This window comes from Desmodus rotundus, chromosome 3 (assembly GCF_022682495.2).
Source record: "Desmodus rotundus isolate HL8 chromosome 3, HLdesRot8A.1, whole genome shotgun sequence".
In the NCBI taxonomy this organism is placed as follows: Eukaryota; Metazoa; Chordata; class Mammalia; order Chiroptera; family Phyllostomidae; genus Desmodus; species Desmodus rotundus.
Genome location: NC_071389.1, coordinates 84,637,100 through 84,645,062, shown reverse-complemented (window position 1 = coordinate 84,645,062; position 7,963 = coordinate 84,637,100).

Sequence of the window (7,963 nt, the reverse complement as noted above, 5' to 3'; positions counted from 1 at the left end):
TTGGGCCCCCCTCTTTTACAATGAGAACAAATACTATGTTTAAAGGGTGACCCCAGGTGCCCTGGTCAGGTGGCTTGGTTGGTCGGAGCACCGACCCATACACCAAAATGTTGCGGGTTCAATCCCTGAGCATGTGTGGAAAGAAACCAATCTATGTTTCTCTCTCACATCAATATATTGATCTCTGCCTGTCTCTCTCTCTCTTTCTCTTTCTCTAAATTCAATAAATATATCCTCAAGTAAGGATTAAAAAAAAAAAGAATGGCCCCAGGTGGCAGCCATAACTGCCCCAAAGAATATGATTCTTCTCAGTACACCTGCATGGATTCTGAGGGAGTATAGTTAAATTTTAGTTTTTGGAGTTAAACAGGTTAGGGTTCTCATTTTCTCTGTAACCTTTATATTGCTCACGTGTATTGTGTAGGGTCTCCAATTTCTTTGAACATTTTATTTATTTGAGCTTAAGAAGTTAAGCTCCAATTTAAGAGAACAAGGCAGCCCTGCCTTTGGGGCTTTCCCTGAGGACTCTGGGATGTTTCCTCTGATGCTGAATTTGGAGACACAGCCTTTCCATTAGCTTTTATAGCCTTCCATCAGGACAAAGCCTTTATGCTACACATTGTCTGGTTTTGGGCCCCAAGAAGCAGCCTTTGCTGCCATTGTGAGGCTTTGAAAGGTTCACATGTCTTGTTACCTGAACTCTTCACTCATGGCTCAGCCTTTCTCTCCAGGCCTTGGGGAACCTTGTTCTCCTTTCTAGTTCAACTCTGATTCCATGCTGATCCAAGCAGTATGCTTTGGGTTTCCTGAGTCCTTAGATAGCTCTCGTCTGATCCACCTCTCTCTTTCCCAATAATGAGATGAACAGAGCAGAAAAGACATGAAGCCAAAAGATGGTTATTTTAGGGACTCACCCCTGACCTGTACTAGTTGGGTGACTTTGAACATACCTCAAACTATTTCAGGCCATTTTTCCTCTTTAAAAAGGGGATATTCATACCTCCTTCATTTATTTTAAGAATTAAATGTGTTAATGTATCTGAAAACACTTTATAAAATTTAAAGCACTTATGATAAAAATAGAAAGAATCACTATGTGTTATTATACATCACTCAGATTCAATAGCTCCCACTCTGTCTAAATTTGAGGATTCTTCAAGTGATGGATCTATTCACACCTAAAAAAAATTATATACCTTACTTTTATCTGCCTTCTGGCAGGAAAGCAATCTATTGATTTTCTTCCTAAAACCAAACTTATTTATGAGCATTTGGAAGTACAATCCTTTAAACATACTTTGTCATCATAGGAGAAGTGTGTTAATTATTGATTAAGGCTGCAGAAGTTGGGAAAATGAGAAAAAAAGAAAGCAAATAAGGCATTACATGAAAGTCCACATACTGTCAGATCCCATAGCACATTCATGCAGTAGGAGAAGGGCCAGGAGGGCTGTGAAGGAATCAAAGTGTCTCCAAAAGGGCATTAGAACCCTGGCCAGGTGGCTCCATTGCTTGGAGCATCGCCCCTCCCGCCACCCCCCTACACCAAAAATGTGGTTTCAATTGCCAGTCAGGGCACCTCCTTAAGTTGTGTGTTCAATCCCTGGTCAAGGAGCATAGAGGAGGCAACTGATTGATGTTTCTCTCTTCTCTCTCTCTCTCTCTCTCTCTCTTCCTCTCCCTCTTCCTCTTTCCCCCTCCCCCTTCCACTCTCTCTAAAATCAATGAACATATCCTTAGGTGAGGGTTTTTTTAAACAGGGCTTTCAACAATTGATCTGGATATGAGGCAATGATCTTCTTCATACTTCTTGAACAATTTAGGAACCCACTGCTGGTTCAGGGTAGGAAAAAGCAAAGGATTTTATTGTTTTAAACGCAGAGAGGCTCATGCATAGCAGAGGCCCTGTAAATACTTGTTGCATGCATAAACGGTTTTGGCAACTTGGACTCTCAAAATCTGTGTCTGACAAGAGGAATAAACTGTTTCCAGGAACTGAAGAACAGAAGTTCCCAAGTTAAGAACCATTATTTTAAGAGTGTCTTGAAACACCTTTGCATGAAAATTAGTGTAAGAAAAGATGAGAGATGGGGAAATCTTCCAGAATGAAGGCTTAGGAGACTCCTCAGGACAAAAGTCATTGAACATGACTTCTTCTTACTGTTGGCACCTATGGTATAAAGAAATCTGGCAATGGAGGCTGAGGAAACAGCTGAGCAGGGGAGTGAAAAAGAGAGAGAGAGGGAGAGAGAGAGTTGGGGAGGAGGAGGAACTGCACTGTGCTAGTTTTTATATGATCTTACACTTGTCTGCCTACCAACCTTATCAAGTAGGTATTACTAGCCCCCTTTTTTATCCTTTATTTTAATTGTGATATAAACAAGAAAATTTACTATCTTAATCATTCTGGAGTGTACAGTTTAGAAACACTAACTATATTCACATTGTTGTACAACCACTGGCATATTTATCTTCAGAACCCTTTCATCGTGCAAAACTGAACCTCTGTCCCTATAAACACTAGCTCCCCCTTGTCCCTCCCCTCAGCCTCTGGCACCCACCATTCTACTGTCTGTCTCTGTGATCTGACTACACTGGAACCACATATGAGTGGAATCATGCAGTGTTGGTCCTCCTGTGACTGGTTTGTATCACTTACCATATTGTCCTCAAGTTTCATCCATGCTGTAGGATTCCCTGCTTTTTAAATGCTAAACAATATCCCACTGTGTGTACTATCCCCCCTTGTAGATGGGGAAACTGACAGTGGGGTTCAGAAACCTCCCTGAGGCCACTCAGCACAGTAACCACCATTAGTGCCCAGATATGGCTGTTTCCCCAACCTCTGCTCTTTCTCCCACATACACCTGCCTCCTCACGGGATTCATGGAGTGTGTGACTGGGAATCCTTCACATGCCCTAGAATCACCCCCCACCTCCCAACACCTCATTATATTTTATGGCATGAGGGAAATCACTTCAGGGAAGGTGTGTGAAATGAACTTGGGAGCGACCTCACAGAGACTACTACAGTGCATGCTTGTTTTACTGAGAAAAGAAAAGTTTAATGCACACACCTGTGCTATGCGTTTTTAAAGTTACACTTGTAACCTCATGTCAAGGTTTCTCCACAATGTATATTTGGAGGAAGGAGAAGCTCAGGATGATGGCAGCATGTGGTTGAGGCACATGCACTGAGGAAGCCTGAGCCAAAAGGAAAACAAGATTGCACTCAGAACGTATCCTATCTCCCAACTGGTAGAGGTGCCCACGATATATTGCTAAATGAAAAAATGTAAGCTGTAAAGTATTGCATGTAATATGGTTCCATTTCAGAACAAGAAAGAGCCAAAAAGTACATACCTGGGCCAAAATATGTGTGTAAACTGATGCGTGTAGGGTGAGCTTGGGATAGGAACCTCGTGTGACTCCTGGGTGCCTGGCACAGAGTAGCTCTCAAAACTCTGTGGTCACTGCCGGGGTGAACGCCACATCAGATCTCCGGCAGCCAGGAGGAACCGACAAAAGTCCATCTTCAGGAAGCTTCCTACCATGCCTGGGAATAATTGTCAATTTTATTGGTGGGATAAAGTCAAACTTTTGATGGTAGCCTACAAGATTCTGCATCCTTTATCTCCACATGCAATGCTCACTATCATCTCTTAAAATATTTTGCCAGTCCACTCACCTCCTCTGAATAAAGTCCAACCAGCTTGTCCTCTTGCAGTTCCCTAAGTAGGTCAAGGTCTTTCCTACCTCAGGCCCTTGGCACATGCTGTTTCTCGCGCCGTTCTACGTGGCTAGCTTCTTCTCCTCACTGAGTCTCAGCTTTCACGTCCCCTTTTCAGAGAGGTCTTCCCTGACTATCATATCTAGAGAAGGCAGCTCTCCTTACCTGCTCACTTTCTACCTTAGTCCTTTTGTTTCTTTCTCTGTCCTTTAAAAACTTACACTTGTTTTATTTATTCATTTTGTTTCTATTTCTACTGTCTCCTTCCCTGGATGGAAGGTAAGGCAGGGCTACAGCTGTCTTGCCTGCCATCCTATCCATGGTGCTTAATACGTAGTAAGTTCCCCATACCTTTCTGTGGAATGAGAGCACGCAACACCGGTCGTGCAAGTGTGTGGCAGGGCAGAGGAACAATCGCCAATCCTTAGCACAGAGCCTGTCCCATAAGCATTTGTTGAAGTTTTAAAAAAGGAGATTTGAGGGCAACAAGGAGAAAGGAGAGGCGAATGAAGGAATGAAGCTGATCTTCTACTTGTAAGAATTCCACAGAGAGGATGGCGATTCATGCTGTGGTTCAGGAGAGGTCTCAGAGCCCTGGAGCAATGGTGGGACCCAGCACCGGGCAGGTGAAGAGTGAGGTGGACAGCATCTGGGATATTGGCATAAGGTTAAAAACATAAAACTGTGGTGGGCCCCAAAGAGGTCACCTCTGGAGGGCAAGAGCTGGAGTATCCTGGAACAGAAGTCAAGAAAGGTGTACCGAGAGGCCTGGCACTTTCCAGGAGGATTTTCCCCATGGCCTCTGTATGTGGTGGAAAGGGGTGTTTCTAGTCGGGTGCAGGCAGAACTGTCTGCAGAATGGTGACCAGTGGTTGGAGCCCATGGCCATCAGAGTCCAGGCCAGCAGGCAGGGGCAGGGATGCTGAGACACAGGAGACTCAGAGGGCAGACCTGAGCAGAGGCAGCACTGGGCTAGGAAGGTGCACTGCCTGCAATCCCAAGCCTTTGGTACCTCACACTCAAAGGCTGAATATGTTCTGATTTCCCTGACAGAGAAGGTTAGAAGCTGTGGCCACAAACCCAAATCTAGAAAAACAAAAAGCTAGGCTAGGGAGAGAAGCATTAACTCCCCCATCTTTTGTTGATAATCTCATTTCATGAGAGGTCTCATGGCTCTGGGAAAAACTTCAAAATCTCTACTGGCACTCAAAAGGTTGGAGAGAGAACACACTCCGGGCAGGGAGATGGGCTTGCGTTGTGAAGCCTGCTACATGGCTGCTGCTCCCGGGTTTCCTGCTCCAGTTCTGGCCCTTGCCATGACCGGTGCACCCTCTGACCTTCCAAACCGTCTCTGTGAATTGGTCAGGACAACTATTGCTCATTTAGAGATGAGAAAACAGATGCAGAGGAGATAAAGAGCTGAGACTACATCTTCCCACTTGCTGCCAAAATTATTCACTTTGTACTTCCCAAGGTATACAAAAGAGAGCTGTGAATTAGAAAAACTGAGAAATCCTTTTAGGTGTAGGCCTGAATGTTGGCTTTCAGCTTTGTGGGTGTTGCTGTTCCATTTTGCTGCTGGAGGTAAGAGAAAAGAATGGCTTCCTCAGCTGGTCTCCCATGATGCTTTTCCATTAGTCCCTGGAAACTGTACACCTGGCTTCCTAGGGACTGGAGACAGTGTGAAGGAGGGGGAGGCACCTCCCTCCTTTGTCAGGTATCCCTGGGGAATCTAGGTTCTGAGGATGCTGTGTGTGATTCTCCCTAATTAATGCAGGGATCCCAGTGACCCTCCAGAGAGAGCTCAGGGCACCAGAGTTGGCAATTGACCAGCGCTCTGCATTGCTGCTCAAACAAGAAAGGACTCAGACTCAGAGAGGTGGCACTCTGGTAAACCGACAAGATCAATTTTGCATAACTAAAATGTGGAATCATCTCAGGCTGTGAAGTTTCTCAGCCATTTTTGATCCAAATTCTTCCGCTAAAGACACCAATTTTATGAGAAGCCTTTATGTGATTTGATATTACAAATAAATATCACAGTGAAAACAGATGACAATTTTAGAACCTGTTTTTTTCTCCCCACTCACCAAGCCCTCACTCCAATTCTTAGAGGCTTTGCCAGGAAAATTCCTTTTTCATGCAACTGTTGAAAATCACTTGCTGTTTTTTACAGAGTATGGATGGAATGCCTCAAGGTAGTGATTACTGAAGAAAGGGTCGTGAATAAGCCAGCCCAGAGATAGTGGGTGAAATTGTTGAAAATCAGATTCCAGGGTTCCACTCCCTGAGGTTCTAACTGAGTTAGTCTGGTGAGACTAAGGAATCTGTATAATGAAAGTGCTCCCAAAGGTGGTTCTCACAGATCTGGGAGCCAGCGAGGCAGAGGCTCTGGCGGAAGCATTAACTTCACACGCAGGGCCTGTTGGATCCCTTCCTCCAGCCCAGCCCAGACCTCTAGAAAAGGGCTGTTGAAAGTAACCTCTCATGTCACAGTCTTCCTCCACCCAGCTGAGTCCCTCTTAGTGAAATAATATGTAGCACTTAGAAATAAAAAGTTCATTTTGCAGAAGCCCAACTGAAGGGAATTCAATTAATGTGAAAGTGTGTTCATGTAACTCATTGCCCATTCTACTAAATTGCATTCATACCTGTCATGTGAGGCCAGAAGAGGTTCCATCAGCCAAGTAGAAACTGGGTCATAAGGTGTGTGAAGCTCACGGCTTTTCCCAGCACTTTAGCTCAGCCACCCAGGAAGGGGCAAATAGCTAAAACCCACCCACTGACTGTTGGGATTTAACAGAGCTCCTTAGCTGTAGGAGACCACACACAGCTGTCTTGAATAGGCTGTCTCCCATCTCACCAGCTCACCAGGCTTAGGTCCTGCAACCATCAGACTAACAGACTCATAATCAATGTCCTTCTCTTTTCTCTTGTGATGTTTCTATTAGGAAGCTTATCTTGGCTTTGGGTTATGATGATGTGGGTGAATCTCTGGTGCTCATCTTTTTCATTGTCTGTTGGATACTTCTCAAATTAGATCAAGTTATCTGCACCCCAACCAGTTCTTCCCTCCAAATTTCCTTTTCCCTTTATGCTTCCTCCCTGGCTGCCTCCACTGCTGCTCCTCTTTCATGACCCCCGTAAATCCTCCCATTCAGGGAGATGTGCTCCCTTCTGCCCTCTCGTTGCTGTTCTCACAGTCAGAATTCCAGCTCACCCCTTCCTTCCAGCCTTTCCTCAACTACTGATGTGACCTCTGCCTGGCCTGTCCCTTCTCACTGTTGTTGTAAAGCCTCCCTCTGCATGTTGCTCATTCCTCTGTTCACAAAGTTGGCCCTTAAAGATTTGCCAGTCTTCATTGTTCTTTAAACCTCATTTCCGCCTGTTCCCCTACCCATGCTCTATGTATGCTCCAGCCTGCTATATACATCCTGTAATTCCTTACCCCTGGGCCTTTGTAAGTGCTGTGACTTTCCTTTGGACTATCCTTCCTTGTTGTTGAAATCCAACAAGTGCCACCAACATTTTCATGATGCCCATTCTTCATCTGGATAAGGGCTGCTACCTCTGTGGTTAAACCTGGCAAACAATTCAGGGAGAAATTTGCTGAATTGTTTTCAGAATTGCACACAAGCCCACAGACATACTGATGTATCCTACACACAGATATAATCAACCATGCCATCTTTCAAATCCACACTTCTCTTTGATTGTTGTTTGAGAACCTTGGGATGAGGTGCAGAGGTGAAGCCGTGAGTTCAGTTACTCAGCACAATTAACTAGAACATGGGAGTTAGGTAATAGGGTGGAGGGAGAGGGAGTTGGCACACACATTTCTAGATTTAATCTTGGTCTTGTTGCCTTAACAACTTGATGTAGATTTCAGAGAAGTGGCCTTTTATTCCTCAATAATCTTTTTGGAAATCAGAGTTGTCATAACAATAGCACTGAAAATAGCCAAGCCTCTATCAGATGGCTTTTGTTGCTGGTTTTTCTCATTAAGAAGGGCTTGTAGAACTTTGGGATCAAGGCCCAGTAAGGAAAAAGAGGACAGACAATTTGTCCTAAATGTAAAAGTCTTATGCCTATGTCCATGATATCTATTTCCAATCCCAAAACACAGAGACTGATTAATATTGTTCTTACTGCCTTAGTCTGTTCTATCAGCAGCTTTTTATGATGAAACAGTGTCTTAGATACACTTCATTCATTCATTCATTCATTCATTCA